Source organism: Danio rerio, chromosome 10 (genome assembly GCF_049306965.1).
Source record: "Danio rerio strain Tuebingen ecotype United States chromosome 10, GRCz12tu, whole genome shotgun sequence".
Lineage (NCBI taxonomy): Eukaryota > Metazoa > Chordata > Actinopteri > Cypriniformes > Danionidae > Danio > Danio rerio.
Genome location: NC_133185.1, coordinates 37,082,835 through 37,102,313, shown reverse-complemented (window position 1 = coordinate 37,102,313; position 19,479 = coordinate 37,082,835). Strand labels below are relative to the sequence as shown.

General features: G+C 31.9%; 1 protein-coding gene across 1 annotated transcript in view; it reads right to left on the bottom strand.

Annotated features, from left to right (window-relative positions):
- lhfpl6 (LHFPL tetraspan subfamily member 6) overlaps positions 1 to 19,479 on the bottom strand; it is a 244,844-nt gene that overhangs the window by 92,050 nt on the left and 133,315 nt on the right. The gene's annotated exons all lie outside the window — the stretch shown is intronic.

Below are 19,479 nucleotides of genomic sequence, written 5' to 3'. Positions count from 1 at the left end.
TTGCCACAATCCTTAAGTTCACTAGGTTTTACATATTACATATTTTTAACAATATATATATATTTCTTAACTATTTAAAACAGGATACAATTTTGTATGATTACTTATATTAGGTATTGCTTAGAATAAGTATGATATTTAATTTCTACTTAAATATATAAAGAGTTCGGATGTAAAAACCTTTAAATGCCATAAACTTTTTTTCCAAAGTGAGCATTTTTCTTAGACTCTTGTGGGTAGGTTCAGTAAATTCACTTTTATGTTGATGGATATTGTATTTTTCTCGTCTGTGAAGTAAAATCATTTAGCATAAACATAAAAGGTTTAGAAAAATGTTTTTAAAGAAAAAATCAGCGTATCTAGAGTTTTTTTTTTTTTACATTTAGCACTGAGTAATGCTGGAACATTTTTCCTGCACATTTGACTTTCACACAGTTATCTGAAATATTAATTAGACACACCTTCAAATGATATGTGTTTTTTTAATGTATATAAAATCACTTTGCAAATTTTATTAGATGCTGACACCAACAAAATAAAGGATTCTTCCTTTTGTAGAGGAAATTAATTGTCTCAACATATAAAAGTTTAGATTAAAAACTATTCGCATGGTAAATGTACAATTCTATGATTAAAGATGTAAACACATCAAGGACATTTGCAGTATTTTTGATTACTTTATTTTATATTTTGTTAGTTTTAAATAATGTTTTTTGTTTTTTTTGTAAACTGCATATTTGGCGTTTTAAATCATTCTTAATATCATTGCAGTAGCCACACTGTAAATAAATCCTGGTTGCCTTAAATTTTTAAGCTGAATCAAATTAACCTTGAGTCTATTGAACTTATATTATGTTAAACTGACCTAAAACAGCTTGCGTAACATATAAAAAAAAGTTAGAACATGATTAATTTATTTCAGTAAGTTACAATGGCCTAAAACATATGAAGTGAGGACAAATTGATCATAGATATTTTTACAGTGCAGTTAATATAATTTTAAACACCACTTAAAATGCAAAAGGCCATTTTCTGCAATGCAATGAAAGGTAAAACGCGTGAGAAATCATGGGAGCATCAATTTCAGGAAATAAAAATCACAGATTTCACTACAAAGTTGGAAATATTGCAATTCTAATGTTTGCATGGTCCATAAAATTAAGTATGTTACACGGCCATAAGCCAGATTTTCCACACTCATGCCATTTACAGCGCTGTACACAGCCCATATTGGCCACTGCAAAAACAAGGCAGTTTTCCAAGCACGCTAATAATGATTTCAGCGTGATGGATACGTCCTCATATTAGCCACTATATGACAAAGGTTTCACACAATAAATGATTTCACCTCCAGAAATACTCCTAGTAGCCCATTGAAGTCCACATCTGAGCAAAGATATTTCCTAATTCATAATAATGAGCTATTAAACTCTCTTGTTATTTTTGGTCCATCAAGAAGTATAAAAGAGGCCATTAAAGGATTCATTATCGTTACAGATTGCTAATAATAAATATGAATGTGTTGAGAAAATATTTTTGCAGAATAAAAAATAGGCCAATACGTGTGTCCATTTATTACAGATCCCACCGCGCTCTATGGCCAAGTTAATATTTTAACCATCGAAGGTAACTGTCTTTTTAATAGTGTCTAAGGTGTAATAAAAGTCAAGATGTTCTCCGGCCATATGCTTCTCTTATTAACCTGGCTCTCCAGTCCAAAATAACGCCTCCTGCCACGAAATGCGTAAGACTCACAAGTTTCCCCCTGTAAAACACACCGCACAAACCAATTTTCGAATAACGACGCAATTAAAATACAATCATTAAAACTTTTTCCACTGTTAACAGTATCTACTGTTTTACATCAAGCAAGCAATTTCACTGATTTTGTGGTTTAGTGTGAAAAAAGGAGGAGTGAGACTTTCAATTGGAGAGGGAAAAAAAGAAATGAAGAAAAACAAACATCAAGGCTTCATTACAAAGTACCTTAAATGAACATGAAATCTAAGGCAAATTATGGTTGAGCTTATTTTACACTACGTGCAGTTAAAAAAAAGAAGGGTTTGCATGGTTTAAGGTCAGCTTTTAGGCTAGAACCTATTGTAATTATCAGAGGTAAACAAATATGCAGCTCTGGGGAAAAATAAAGAGACCACAAGAGAAATTCTCTGAATTTATGATGTCTTGGGCAGGGACGGATTTAACGAATGAGCGAGAAAAGCGGACGCGTAGAGCCCCAGGAAATCTGAGGGTCCCCAAATAAATACCTAGATGTACAGTTGAAGTCAGAATTATTAAACCCCCTGTTCATTTTGTTCCTCAATTTCTGTTTACGGAGAGAAGATTTTTTCAACACATTTCTAAACATAATTTTAATAACTCATCTCTAATACCTCATTTATTTTATTTTTGCCATGATGACAGTAAAGAATATTTTACTAAGTATTTTTCAAGACACTTCTAGACAGCTTCAAATGACATTTAAAAGGCTTAACTAGGTTAAATGGGTTAACTAGGTATAGGGTAATAAGGCAAGTTATTGTATAACGATGGTTCATTCTGTAGACTATGGAAAAAAAAACATAGCTTAAAGGGGCTAATAATTTTGACCTTACAATGTTTCTTATAAAATAAAAACTGCTTTTATTCTAAATAAAACAAATAAGACTTTCTCCAGAACATCATTTGGGAAATATAAACAAAACTGTATAAATGATACCGATAAATTAAATATAACATTGTTTTATGCCATATTTTGTACGGTTAGGGTCTAAAAATATTAGTTTAAATGTAATTATCTGGGCACCTTCAATCATGGATCAGTCCAGCAGTCAAATAATTAAAGGTTTAGTTTTAAAAACTACATACTTCATTTATTTTGTTTAGTTGTGAATTAATTTTAAGAAAACAAATTTTTTCAAATGTTTTACAATATGCTTCACGTGTTATTATTATTTTGCATTAATATAAAAAGTAGAAAATGAGATTTAATGACATATGAAAAAAAAGTAAAATAATAAAAAATACAAAAGGTGCATTTTAGAACTTTTGGGCCCCAAAATGACTAAATCCGCCTCTGATCTTTGGTGGAAAACCTTTTGTGTGTGTGTGTGTGTGTGTGTGTGTGGCTTTATTTAACTACTGATAACATTTCCCCCCAAATAAACTGATGTCACTTTGTCATGTTTTCCTACATTTCTATTAATTTTTAGACAAAATTCCAATATTAAATAATAAATATTTGATGAAAAAATTTGTTATTCCAAAAAAAATTATAATAATTTTTGGAAAAAGAAAATGATGAACTAAAAAAAGCTCTAAATTACAACATTTTAAAATGAAATTCAAAAGAAATGTTATCAAACATTTATAGAATAAAAAAATGATTAGGTTATATTACTAATTGATGTTTTTCTTCTGTAAACTACTTATGACATTTCCCTCAATTTAACAAATAAGTTGATGTCCATTTGTCTCACTTTCAGAGATTTCTATTCCCTTTTAGACAACATCAGAATAGTAAAATATAAATATTTGATGGAATAACCCTGATTTTCACTCAAAAGCAATGAAAACACTTGCCATTCTATAACAATTGTCATTTTCAAAAACAAAAAGGATAAACTAAACAATTAAAGCTCTAAATTACAATTAATAGAAATTTAAAAGAGCATTAATAGACTTAAACAAAAATGACTATAGGTTATATTAGTTGATGTATTTACTTAAGTGAACCAGTTATGAACAATACTTGTATAGCATTTATTAATCATAGTTCATAGCATCCAAATTCATGCTTGTTAACGTTAGTTAATGCACTGTGCCTTGAACAATGGCATTTTATGAATTAACTTTAACTAACATGTACAAATACTTTAATAAATGTTACATTGTTTGTTAATGTTAATAAATGCAATAACTAACATAAACATATGCAACCTTATTGCAATTACTATCTTACCTAAACCCATACCTAATAAATCCAAAGAAATATATATTTTAGATAAAGAAATAAAGAATTATTAAATAAAGTTTCTTGATTTATTCCACAGCTATACATGCGGAACTGGACCGTAAAATGAAGTGCTACACAAATCACAGTATTATTAAGCTAAAGATCTAAGATATACTCCACATTCTCTGCAATAAAAGTCTGCTTTAGTGTTAAATAATGCACTTTTTTGTTCTCAGTAACACATTTAAACAAGATTTTTTCTAAAAAAAATATCTCAGCTTTTAAGTTGAAAAACAAAACTGCGCAGATTTCATTTGTTAAAGGCATGGCTGGCATGTGTAAATGCCAGGCGATGGTTATTATCTTCAACTGTATTTACTTATGAGTAATAAATCATGTTCTGTAACCTCGCTTGACCCTCTGAATACCTGTCCTATTGCATAATGAGATGAATTTAGGGATATCAGGAAGACAATGTCACACAGACTTATATCGTTTACTCACAGTGAGGCCAGCGAGAAGGCCATGATACTGGAAACTGTAGGCACGACTATTTTAGTTTAATTGATTTAAGAAATAATCCAATAAAGCAACAGCTGAAAAACCAAAGCAGCGAAGAACAGAAAAGAGGGCAGCGTGTATATTTAGAGCTAATCTGATACTCTGAAGCGGTACCAGTGACAATTGCCGAAGCATGACTTTTCCATTCGCCGCCAAGCTGCACCATTTCGGCTCAATAAAACGTGAAATGTCCATGGAGTGCTAATCTTGACCCAAAGCGATGGGAAAGCAAATATAAGCGTAGTTTTGCTAAATACATCTGCCCACAGCAAATGATTTAAATATGCGGGAATGGGAATTAGCCAAGCCGAGGGGGATGTGCTGGAGATAATAAGAGTTTAGACATGAATAAAAACCACGAGGGCTTTAGTTTTGGAAATCTAACACATTGGGAACATTGGGGATGGATGGTGGCGTCAATAAATGGGTCATTAGTTCACCCCAAATTGAAAATTGCCTATATTTACTCAACCTTACAGCGTTTCATATGCCGAAATCTACTAATCTTTCGAGCATTCTCAATGAAATCAAAAAAATAAATCCACTGAATTGACCGTATGCATGAAGCGTTCTCAAGATCTTCCGCCTTAATACAAGACATCTGGAAGACGCCTGGTGAAAAATCAGTTGCTAGAGTGACACCATCTTGAAATTTCTGTGTCAGCTTTAACAGTAATACTTAAGGTCATTTATAGGAACACTCTTTTTTTATTTATTTATTTATTTTTAAGATGGGTCTTTTCACTATTCCCGTAGAGTTAAACAGTTGAGTTTTACAATGTTTTAATCCATTAAGTCAATCTCAAAGTCTGAAAAGAGCACTTTTAGCTCAACTTAGCATAGAGCATTAACTCAGATTGGACAAAGACCATCTCACTTAAATGAGTGAAGAGTTTCGTGGATTTTCCTCTTTAAAACTTGACGCTTCTGTAAATATATCGTGAACTAAGAGCTATTTTCTAGGTCAAATTTTCTAGGTTGTGTATCATGGCTGAGGCAGGTGCAATGATGTTACACAGCATCTTAAAATAGTCCCTTAACACCAAGCCCTGAACAGTGAACCAATTATGAACAATACTTGTAAAGTAAAGTACTTGTTAGTAAAGTTCAACCTTTACTAATGCATTATTAGCATCCAAATTCATGCTTGTTAACATTAGTTAATGCACTGTGTCTTGAACAATGGTATTTCATTAATTAACTTTAACTAACATGTACGAATTCTTTAATAAATGTTACATTGTTTGTTAATGTTAATAAATGCAATAACTAACATAAACATATGCAACCTTATTATAATTACTATCTTACCTAAACCTCACAGCGTTTCAAATACCGAAATTTACTCATCTTTCGAGCATTCTTCTGTAAATATGTCGTGAACTAAGAGCTATTTTCTAGGTCAATTTTTCTAGGTTGTGTATCATGGCTGAGGCAGGTGCAATGATGTTACACAGCATCTTAAAATAGTCCCTTAACACCAAGCCCTGAACATGCATCACCAGTTAGAATCTGTGTAATATTGTGCATATTGCAGCAACACCTTCACGACAATACATTTTTTATTTAGTGGGTATTCATAAATTTCTACTATGTAATTTATACAATTTAGTATGATTTGCTCATCCCCCAATGATGGTTGGGTTTAGCGGCCTAGTTTGGTGCCACACCTCTTTTTTAAAATTTGACATTTTTGTACGACTGAACTCTGAATTCGTAGTTAGTTATGTTATAGTTTTAAAAAAAAGTTACGTTTCCTTGAGAGATCAGGCTGATTGTAGTCATGATACAGCAGAAAAATCCTTAATTATTACGCCAGAAGTATAGTTCCTAGACATATCGCCCTAGGTTAAAAAGAAAACTAGTTTATTTTGCTTTACTGTAAAATAAAAAATAAAAAAATAAATAAAAAATAATGGTCAAGACAACAAATATATATATATTTTTTGCTTTAACTCATTTTTTAAGTTATACAAAGTTAAACCTAATATTTTAAGTCAGCTTGATTGATATAAGTTGAGATAACTAAAAAAGTTTATTTGATTCAACAAAAAAAATAAGATGCAAGAATTGTTTTTACAGCGTTTAGTAGTGCACAATGTATACAGAAGAGTCAAGCTTTAAACAAGAAAATTATTGAAAAACTAAGCGAGATGCTAATGGTCTAATCCAATTCCAGGAACTATGCTAAGCTAAAGCGAAAATGCTCCCACCAGATCCAATCATTGGCTGAATGGATTACAAAAAAATGATAAAACTCAACTGACTGACTCTAAAAGAGTTGTAAAATGAGCCCATTAAGAAAATACATAAATAAAGCAGTGAAGAAATAAATGACACAAACAACGCAAATCAAAACACAATAGATTGCTATACAGCTATTCGCAGCGGTAACAGCAATCCATTGTGGCTTGAAACACTGCTATGAAATGGTTAGATCCAACAATTTCACAGAAATTTGTGACTTTTTAAATTAGTGGCTAATATGTTTGATCTCATTCGTACCTTTTAGTACGATTTGCTCATTTCCCAATGATGATTGGGTTTAAATGTAGGGTTTTGGTGCCAAAAATTATACAAACTCATCCGAATTAGCCACTAAACAGACAAAACAGATCAAACTGGTTAGATCTGAACTTTAGATCAGAAATTTTGGTGTAAGGGGTTAACAATAGCCAAACTTTCAATCTGTTATGATGTAAATCAAATGACTGCATTCATATCTTTCAGAGAGCTCATTTTCAGTCAGCGTGGAGCTATAATAACAGAACAGTCACTTTCACGAAAGCTGTGAAAAGCATCTAGTAGCAGTGAGATGTGAATGGGCATGAACTCTTAAATATCAGGTCAAACTGGCCTGAAAGCTGACCAACAGAGCCGTGACCTCTCTGGTGTGTCTGTGTTTGAGGTTTTAGCACGGGGACTCTCAATTCCTGCCAGTACCAGGATCAACACCAGTCACTTTGATCTTACATAGCTTTAGGCTGGTTCAGAGAGGGCAAAAGAGCGACTTCAGTTTATATAACCGAAATTATGCACGGGCCGGGGAAAAAGCGCATGTGCTTTGAATGAGAAAATGTCTTTTTCTGACATTTCTCGTTTGAAATGTTAACTCGATTTAGCCTTTTTAGATGTTCTGTTGTGTGTGTGAACTTTAGGGCCGCTATTGAGATAATGGTTTAACGTTTGCATAATGAATCATTGGCAGCAGCTGTGCCAACTGCTCCACGCTATTTGTCTTTTCTCTGAGGGATCATCAGACACGTAGCGCCATTTACCCTGACACATATTCAGATCATTCATTCTGAGCTTGTTGAAGGAGTGCAGAGACGCAGTGCCCCCTCCCCAGTTCCATGATGTCTGGGGTCTCGGGCATGCTCACAGCTGTCTCATGTCAGAAAACTAAGCTGCACGTCTCGGCCATGATAGCTATCAGTAAATACGGAAAGGTAAATTAACTTATATAATTAGAAGACAAAATAATGGGTTAATTTTCATGAAAAGCTGTAATATTAACTACACTGTAAATAAATCCTGGTTGCCTAAAACGTTTAAGCTCAATCAATTTAACTTTATGAGTCCATTGAACTTATATTATGTTAAACTGACATAAAACAGCTTGCGTAACATGTAAAATTATGTTGGAACATGATTAACTTTAGATTAGTAAGTTACAATGACCTAAAAAAAAAAAAAAACATGCTGTCAGGACTAATTGATCATATAATTTTTTTACAGTGAACAGTTATGCAGGATTTTTATTACATATAAATACTTAATTAATAATATACCTTTTTTTATAGTAAAATAAGCAAAAATATTAACAAAAATTTAAGAAAATAACAAAAAATCTGTTTGAAAGCTGCACATTTTATATTTCTTCCAAATTTAAGTTGCAAATTAAAGCTTTTTGTGTTGCATAAAATACATATTTCATTAAAATACACATTTTCATACATTTGTATGCATTGTTAGAAAGACAATCTCAATGTTTTAGGTTCAGAAGAGTAAAAAAAACTACATTATTGGAATATGCTAATTAGTTTATTGCTAATTATTTATATTTAATTTTATATTTATTGCAAATTTATATATATATATATATCTGAATTATTCACATATTTCTGTTCAGCAGCTGCAAAGTTATATTTCTTCCAAATTTGAATTGAATTGTCAATAACAGTTTTTTTTCTGAATGAAATAACAAAATGTGCTTTGTTTTCAGACATTTATATGCGTTGTTAGACAACACAATCCCAATGTTTTGGCTTCAGAGGAATTAAATCAATAATGTTTTGGCAAAATAATAAATAATAAAAGCATTAGTTATTGTATATTAAAAAAGCTCTACAAATGATAATATGTTTGATTGAAATTTAGAATAAATGTATTAGATGACATCATTAGGCTTATAGAATGAAAATATAACACATTTACAAAAATACATACATCATAAATTTAGTAAATACAGTAAAACCTATATTTAATTAATTTTAAAATTAATTAAAAGGTTTTAAACATTGTCATTACAATGTACCTTTTTATATTATACCAATTATTCTATCTGTTTTAAACCAAAATTTTTGTTGAACAATTTTGTTGAATGTATTAAATGTTTTAAACTTTATTACAGATGTATCCTTTTAAATTATACCTATTACTATATCTGTTTTATGCAAAACTGTTTGTTGAATAAAACTAAACCAATATTTTTATTAAAATTTAGAAGTGTATTAGATTAATAATTAGACTTATAGAATAAGACAAATATTTTAAATGTACTCAAATACATACTTCATGAACATAGTAAATACAGTAAAACTAAAATTGAAATAATATTAGTGTATTAAAAGTTTTTAAAATGTATTACAGATGTATCTTTTTAGATTATAGCTTTTATTATATCTGTTTTATACCAAATATAAAACTAAACCAATATTTTGGATTGAAATTTAGAAGCAGTATATTCGATTGATTAATTAGACTTATAGAATAAAACAAATATTTCAAATTTACAAAAATACATAGCTCACATATGTAGGAAATACAGTAAAGCTAATATTGAAATAATATTAAAGTACATCAAAAGCTTTTAGTATGAATGTATCTTGTTATATTACACCTATTATTATATCTATTTTATACCAAATTGTTTGTGGACTAAAACTAAACACACAGTTATTACTTAGTTATTGACTAACAATTTTATACATTTAAACCTTTAAGTTTCATCAAACCAAACATGTTCAAATGTTTCACTAAAGTGAATTTAAAATGCTGCCAAGAAAAAAAAAAGTTTTGTTTAACTAGAAATAAAAACTACAACTAAAATAAACACTAAAATAAAAGTATTACATGTATATTTTAAATAACCGATTAACACATGCACACACACACACACTTACATACACTGAAAAAAATTATGTCTGCAAAATTGGTGCAAACAATTTATGTTAAACAAAAATAAAAATAATTTAGTAATGTTCAACTTAATTTGTTTGTTTAAATTTAGTCAAAATAAATACAAACACTTAAAAAAAATGGCAAATCCAAGAAATCATCTTTAAATCTTTTTTTTTTTTTTCCAAGTGTAATGGAAAACATGTAAAATGTAGAAAATGAACCTGAACACCACCTCAGTGATCACTTAAAACCACTTTAATAGAAATTCTCTTTTACTTGTACATGAAAAAGGGAGACACGTCGTTCTGCACAAACACACAGTGCCAGCAACAAATGGTGGGAATCATTACCAGTCTGAGGCCTACCCTCGACACAGTACAAACAGAGCACAGCAACATTGTTGATTTGAAACATTGTTCAGCAGCCCTGCGTCTCCGACAAATACAAAATCCATTTGTTTGAGACACAAGAAAGGCGGCAGCGTCTGTTTGGTGCTGCGTGATGGAGAGTCTGTCGTTGACTGGCTGTTTAAACTAAGAGGAAATGCATCACTTTGGCTGAAGCGCCACATCCAACCAGTTTATTTAAGCTAAGGTGGGAGAAGCTTTGTTTTGGCTGTTCTTTAGAGACCTGTTTTAATTAGGCAATCTCATAAAAACAAATCATGATTTAATAGGCCGAACGAAGAGAGACCTGACAAACAGCTTATGTCGCCGTGCCAGTATCCTGAGATTTTGTTTCTATTGCAGGCATGGTGGTGCTAAAGTTCAAATAGACTGAATGTAAACAAATTACTGTTTAGGAGAACATTTTCGGAAGTTTACATACACTAAACATCATGAACTTAACAAGTGCTCTCCAGTAATTAGGACTCCTTTTATAAACAGACACTTGTCAAAAAAAGCTGCATTTTATTATTTTTTTCAGGGAATTCTATTGTTTGTATTGCAAGCATCCAAAAAAAAAGACTACAATTTAAGTTACATAACATTTTCATTTTGTTATGGTTTCAATTAAGTTTAGATTCTTTTGGCAAGCATTTGAAAGCTCAAATGGCTTGGATTTAATAGCATACTGTTTGGGAGAACAACAACAACAACAACGATACTAAATAAAATAAAAAGAGAAAATAAATTATTATTATTATTTAAATTTTGTTCTAATTCCTTTTTATTTTGTTTCTATAGCAAGTAAAAAAAAAAAGTACATTTTAAATTCCTTTTTATTTCCATTTTGTTCCGTATGGATTCAGTTTTTTAGCAGTGAATATCAAAGAGAAATTCCATTCCCATTTCATTTTGTGTTATTTCCATTTTTGTTCTTTCCATGTTTAAAAAAAATCAGCATTTTAAATTCCATTCAAATTTGTTTGTACAAATTCCATTCTAATTCCATTTTCAATACCATTTTGTTTCTATAGAAAAGTTCAAACACTTTTAGTGTAATCAAATTTACTTTAATTAAAAAAATGGCCAGACTAAAAGTAAAACTAGCTTTTCATTTTTACGATCTTTACATATGTAGAAGTTTATCAAAGATTTTGCTCCATTTCCAATTACATTTAGTTTCCAATGCAAACAATAAGCTTGGATGTAAAAAATAAAATGATAATAAACTATTTAACATTTTAGGAAGTTTACATACTCTGAACATCAATAATTACAACTCAAACTGCTCTCCACTTTCCCCATTATCATTATAATATCTAAAATTCCCATTATAAAAGGAAACTTTTCAAAAAGACTACATTTTAAATTTAATTGTCTCATTTTCAATTCCATAGTTGCTATTGCAAGATCTGTGCTTGAGTTAGTGCCTTATTTTGTTCCTATTGCATGTAATCAAGACTTCTTTTTATTTCCATTTTGATTCACTTTTTTAGAAAAAAAATGCAACATTTTAGATGAATTCCATTCCTATTTCATTTTGTGTCATTTACAACTTTTAAATATATATATATATATATATATATATATATATATATATATATATATATATATATATATATATATCCCCCCACCCCCCCCCCCCCCAAGTATGAAAGTCTGCATTTTCAATTTGTACAGCAGGCAAGTAAATAAATCTACACTTTGGAGAACTATTGACAAGTAAAAATTGCTTTAATGTAATCAAATTTTATTTAATTTAGAAAGTTGACAGACTAAAATAAATTTGGCTTTCCAGTTTTAAGACCCCTGTATATGCAAAAATGTGTCAGAATCCGTTCCGTTTCCAATTTGTTCCATTTCCAATTACATTTAGTTTTCATTGTAAACAATGAGCTTGAATGAGCTTTAAACATCTTTACATACTCTAAACAAGAATTAGAACTTAAACTTCTCTCCACTTTCCCCATTATTAAGATCTAAAATTACTATTATAAACAGAAATTTATTTTGTAAAAAAACTACATTTGAAATTTCCCTTTGTTCTATTTCTGATTCCATAATTGCTATTGCAAGAATTGTAGTGTTCAAGTTCAAATGTCTTAAAATGTAGCCAAACTACTGTTTAAGAGAGCATTTTAGGAAGTTCACATGTTTGTAGAGAAATCAAAACAGCATTCCACTTTTCCTTAACATTTCACAATTTAAAAAATTCAATCTATGCCCATTTTCAGTGCACAAAAAAAAGCACAGAACATGCTTTTGCCTCTGTCTTTCTGTGTTCTCAGGTGCTTTTTGCTGTAAAAACACTAGGACAGTCACACTCAGCAGGAGAACAGAGAGAAAAAACGTTCAGCGTCCAATTCAGACAGTTTGGACCTGTTCTTCAGAAAGGGACCATTTGTTTAGGACTGGCCCTCTCGGTGCTCTTTGAAGGCGATGGCCCCTTTCATGTACCAGATGGGAGGTACTTTCAAAAACACAAGTGACTTGTCTCACTGTATGGGAACATGCACCCGTTTGTTTTTCACTATTTGAGTCTGGTAACATTTGCTACTTCAAAGAAGTCGCTCAGATATGGTTATATGCAGAGTGATTGGGAAAATGACAAGGCTCGGTGGAGATTTCATGCAAGCAAATTCTATAATGATGAACAAACACGCAGGGAATATGATGCTCCGTGTATGGTCACTGCAGTGTTGTAGCTGTGTGGGGTTTGATCTTTCCACTTGTAAATGATAAAATAGGTGGGAAAGACAGGGAAGTGAAGGGGAGGAACAATGAGTGCTTGTTCACAAGCCAGCATGAAACATGGAAGGAGAATTAAGCTACGGCTACAAACAGCGGGAGCATGAAAGGCCTTACAGACGTCGCCTTGTGTGCATCCAAGTTGTCCTGCGTGCATTTGAGAAAGCGATGGTTTTCGCTCAGCACAACATCAAAGTCTTTACTCATCTGCCAAAGAGAATGCTGGGACAGGCGATACAGATGAGATCAAATCAGTATCACAGCGACTTTATCGCTCAGAAGAGACCCACTTGCGGTGAGAGCATTTTCTGCTCAAAACAAGATCAAAAGAAGCCGCTCATCAGCCAAAGTGAGCGAGTTATGGAGGTTTATACAGATGAGATATAACCACTGTCATCGGAAATGAGACGGCAGGCAGAATGCATGCTGTTACAGGACTCCTAGTAAAGGTTAGATCAAAAGCCACTACAGCTAGATGAATAGTTGGCTTTAAACCAATACACCACAATCATAACTGCATTTCATGTATGCCTATAAAATAGCAACTCAATATAGTGCTCGCTTCAATTTCAGAAGATACGGTCAGGAGTATCTCTTTTCGCAAGCGTTTGGGATTAACAACAGGTGTGATGCTAGTTGGATCATATCTCCAGCACAGAAATATCGGATCCAACAGCCCGGCACAAAATGCAATAAACCCTTCAAATGGACCCGTTCCCTTTTATCGTTTAATAATGAAGCCGTATATTACATGAAACCGCACTATTAACCAGGAATTGTGAGCATCACAAGAGTAAAGAAAGTTGCATTTGAAATGATAAACTGGTTTAAGACTCAAACACGTGTCCCCTTTTAGTTTCTGAATACAACAAATCTTACAAAAGCAATTTTGATTAGGAATGCATATTAAGTGCAAGTGTCTACTTTAATGTTTCAAACATTTTTGATGAAAATAAAATGTTGAAATATATCCAAATTAATGTTTCATCATCGTTCAGTGTAAGAGAAACTTAATCTGACCTGTACTTATGAAAATAATTCAAAACAATAAGTGATCATTAAAAAAATACACGATTAAAATGTTATTGCAGACAAATGGATAAAAACCTAGATGGAAAGATTTAAAATGAACAGTTAATTAGTATTTGGGTGTTGAACTGTAATCTTTATTGCTAATTTTTAGAAATTATTAACACATTAAGCAAGATTTTAGCAGGTGTATGATAGGCTGTGGATTGAAGGTAATAATGTTGTAAATCATATAAAGTTTTTTGCACAGAACAGTTGTTTCAATACAAAAGAGTTTAACACAAGCAACAGGTATTAATGTAGCCTGTTTTTCTTTTCTTTTTTTGGACTCAAAGTGCCAGCACTTGGAAGTTTAAACTCAAAACTTGGCCAAAAAATGGCATTTGCTGTTTTTCAAACTACTAATTTATAATGTGCTGAAACACAATTCCTGAGTTTTTTGGGGGACAGCGTAATTTTTTTATGTTCTATCCACTTACAAATGTAAAAACTGAATTAACTTAATTCCTATTATTTATTCATTAATAATTAAATATTAATTATTTAATTCAGTTTATGTGGAACCCGGCATATTTTACAGTGAGTAGCCATTGATTTGCACTTCATAAATGTACCAAGGACCAAAGTTTTAGGTAAAAATCTTATTTATTACAACTGAAGAAAAATATTTACTGGTAGTCTTGGATGGCCAAAAGGATTTAAACAGCAAATACTGGTTTTTGGGTAAATCATGCAATCTGTGTTGAGATGCATCTAATAACTATTATGGATCCAAGACTTTGTTTCAAGTGAGAAAAGTCAACAGCGATTTGAGAGCACTATTTACAGCACATACAGTCAAGCCCGAAATTATTCAGACCCCTGGCAAATTCAGACTTAAAGTTTTTGTTCAAATGTAAATAAAAGCTGAGAATTTTTCCCCCACAATGATGCCTCTTGTACACCGTCTTATTTTCTTTTTGGGGGGAGCGGCATGTGTCATTTTTTTGTTTGATGGTGGAATAAAAGCAACTTCAAATCAGAATGGATATGAATTATTTTGTGCTTGACTGTAGTTAAGCTAAACATTTACAAACTCCCAGAATACAGTATATTTCCCAGGCACAAATATTGCAATCATATAAAAAAATATAATTTGCCAAGTGGAAACAAAGATTATGATCTGTAGTACCACAACAAACTGCTGAGTCCACGTTAACACATTGTGTTGTTTGCTTTGTAATTGATAAAAATGTTTGGTCCCAGAACTTAACAACCAGATAGCACATTCACAGGAAATGTTTTAGGTTCATATTAAGAAATATTATGATCAGAATGGCATGAACACCTTAATACATGTGAACATAACCAAAAATACTTAAAGGTTTAGATATAATTTACTCATCTTTAACTTGTTCCAAACCAGACTTTTTTTTCTGTTGATCCTGAAATAAGATATTTTGAGAATTGCTGTAAACCTCTGATCATTAATAAGCACAGTATAACAAACACATTCTGCAGAATGTAATTGTTACCAGTTTCCAACACTCTTTATAATACATTGTTTTGTGTTTAACAGAAAAAAATACAACTTAAACTGGTTTGGAACAACTCTAGGGTGAGTAAACAATAGCATTTTGTGGTAGCGTGTGTGTGTACTATTGCTTTAAATACAGAAATAACTGACTAATGCATTCTGCTGTTGTGTGAACATGGCCTGTTATAACAGGCTCTCACCTGACTTGCAGATTTGTACTGTATATCTCCCCTTCTGAAGATTTAGGGAATTTGAGCGAAATGAAAGAATGGAGTTAGCTGTCTGGGTGGTAAGGGCACAGACTTGGCAAAAGCTTTGGGTCTAGATGAACACTGATCTACTAAGGCGGTGGAGATTAACAGGGCAGAAAGAGGTAACAAGTAGAACAATAGATAAACTGTACGGACACATCTGTTTTTGATCAATAGCCTGCAGTAGGATTAAAGCAAAAAAGAAACCAGAGTACCAGGCTCGGTTATAAGTAGTAAGTACTATAGCCACTCCAATCTGAAAGCAGAGTAGTTGGGAGAAAAGGGAGCCAAAGTGGTAACCTAATCACTCCAAATCAGGAGAGAGGTAATCCTACTTGCCCTCCACTCTTACAGCGGGGCATTATTCATATCGACAGGCACTCTCAGACAACCTCAAAATCTCATAGGCAAATGAATCAGTGACACACACATTCTTAATACTCTTGATTTAGAAAGCCAAAAAGCACACAGTTATTTCAAGAATCCTAATAGGCATACTAATCTGTCAAAGATATGCCCATTTTACCTCCAACATACTCTGGGGGAGAAAGCCGAAACACTAAAACTCCTTAAAAACTCACAGGTTAATCCTTGGTATTAAATACATGAAAGATCTAATGTTAAGGTCTCGATTTACATGCAAAGTGCATGGAAAAAAATACAAAGAAAAATTCCAAGTGTTTCCGGATCTGACCGGCATATTTGACATCGGAATAACTCGAACCAAATGCGTTATTTGTTGGTGGTTCTGAGATTTTGACTAGGGATTGCTGCCGCGGAAACCTTGAAATAAAATCCTGTTAAGCCTTCTGCCTCCCTCTCAGGAGTATAGTTAAAACCATGCTGTGCATGGACATGATTATGCACCGCCACAGGTCCTACGGCATGGCCCAGCATTGACTTCCAGCAGGAAACAAGCTCAGGAGTTCAATTAGGGCAATTCTTGGTTTGGCCAGGAGATTAGCAAATGATGTAATACAATGAAACAGTGAGTGAGGAAATATATAACATCATTTTTAATCAGTCATCTGATTATAAGATAATCTTATAACAACAAAAAATAGAATTAAGAGATTTGAGGTGGCTTTGTACACCCAGGTTGCAGGCATAGTTCACTCAAAATGATTGTGGTTCTAAACTTTTAGAATTTTTTTTTTTTTTATGTTGAAAAAAGGACTTTAATTTAACAATGCTGGAAACCAGCAGCCATTGACATCCATAATAAGAACAAAAAAATATTATGCAAGTCAATGGCTGCTGCTTTCCAACATTCTTTAAAACAAATTAATTTGTGTTCAACAGAAATGTAAAACATGTAAATGTATTCAGTTTTCATGTTTGGCATGAACCATACCTTTTACTGTGTCTATTAAAATTAGAACACATCATGCTACAAAAGAACCTCTCTTCTGAACCTCATTAGCATCATAGCATACTGTTATTGCTAATGAGTAAATGCAAAATATCGACTATGAAAATTAAATTTCACTTCAGAAGTGCTTTTATCTCTTGGTTTGCCGCTGGATCCCTCCTCACATATTGAGTAGACGCCAATGGGGCCTTAGTTTGCTGGACATTATTTGACTTTCAACAGCGCACATACATGGAGCTCGGTTAAAAGCTGTTAAGTCCTGGAATATAGCTTTTGATATGGTCAAATCTTTTGTTTCTAATTTCTAATGGACAGCTTTTCTGTTTTTAAGTACTTTATGTATATCTCATGATGTAATAGATATTTATTTGTACTTTAACTTCTACTCTTTATTTGGTTTGACTTTTTGTTTTCTTTTATTTCTTACAGCAATCTTTTAATTTCTGTTATTATAGAATATATGTCTACCTGGGTGGGGATTCGGGGTTGTTTAACAATAAAGTCAGCCATATGCTGTATTCTTTCTATATTAAACAAAAACTGAAATAATCAAAACAATTAGTCACAAAAAGAAGTGCTTTTTCCCCAGTGTTATTATTGCATATGGAGGAGCATATATTTGAATTAAAAGCTGATGTGGGAGAGTCTTGGAAAACTTGAAGAGTGGAGAACTCAGACATAATCCTGTCTGCAAACAGCGCTGGCCAGCCGACAGAGGAGACGGATCCGTTTGCTCTGTGGATCAGCATGGGGAACACGAAGAGATAGCTCTTTCACACCAAGCTGAGCAGACACAATCAGACTCTTGTTCAGAGAGAAGGCAGAGGGCAGCTCTGTATCGGCCTACAGACAGAGCATACATGAGCCCTCTTCAGTGTGATCAGAGCAGAGGATGCTCCAGATGAACACACCAAGCGAAACAACGTTCAGACTGAGTGCTTTTGGACATGAGAGAGAGAGAGGAAATGCACTATTCTCAGATAGCGGATCGCAAGAAAATAAAGTATCTCAGTATTTCAGCTGCTGTTAATGGCTCCTGAGGTATTAAGGCTCCTGTTATTAGCCTGGAAAAGGCTTACAAAACAATGTGTGTGTGTGTATATATATGTATGTATATATATATATATATATATATATATATATATATATATATATATATATATATATATATATATACATATATATATATATACGTGTATATATATATATATATATATATATACATATATATATATATATACATATATATATATATATACATATATATATATATATGTATATATATATATATATATATATACATATATATATATATATACATATATATATATATACATATATATATATATATATATACATATATATATATATATATATATATATATATATATATATACATATATATATATATACATATATATATATATATACATATATATATATATATATATATATATATATATATATATATATATATATATATATATACATATATATATATATATATATATAAGTGATCTTTGTGTAATATGTTCATTGTAAACTGTTTAAGTTGGACTTACATGGCCTTTTTAAGTTAAAGAAAAAAATGAACAATAATAGTACTGTATTTATAAAGAGCAGGTTGCAACTGATTTGCTAGCTATTTAAGTCGGATATGTCTTCCGATCTACAGTAAAGTAGCTAAAAGTAACAAAAATAGAAACTCACCTGACACTGAGTGTTGCAACTTTTTTTCTTCATTTGAATTTAAGGGGGGGCTAAAGATGAGAAAAATGAGTTAAATATTTAAATACTGTATATAACATTGTGCACAATGAGTATAACAAAACATTCACAACAATCTGGCCAGAAGATCACACAGATGATAATTTATTTCTTGTGGAAAATAGGGAGAAAATCAAAACCACCATGGTATGCAAAATGCATTTGTCGATGAAAGACGGACAAGGACTTGGCTTGTCAGGGCATTATCCAATGCCGCATCAAAAAATCCTTTGGGAAGCAATTGTTTTTGGGATAGACATGTGTTGCGCTATTGTCTAACCACTCTTTACCAATTAACAACAGAAAAGGATAAGAGTATGAATGCATTTGAACAAAATGGTTTGATTAAGAGTTGATTCTTTAAAAAAAAAAAAAAACGACATATTTGTCTTGGAGTAAACTTAGGCCCTTGGCGGAAACTTGAAAGTCCTACTCTATGGCGAAAAGAAATAAAAATCAAGTATCTTGCATTCTTAAAGAAATAGTCTTCA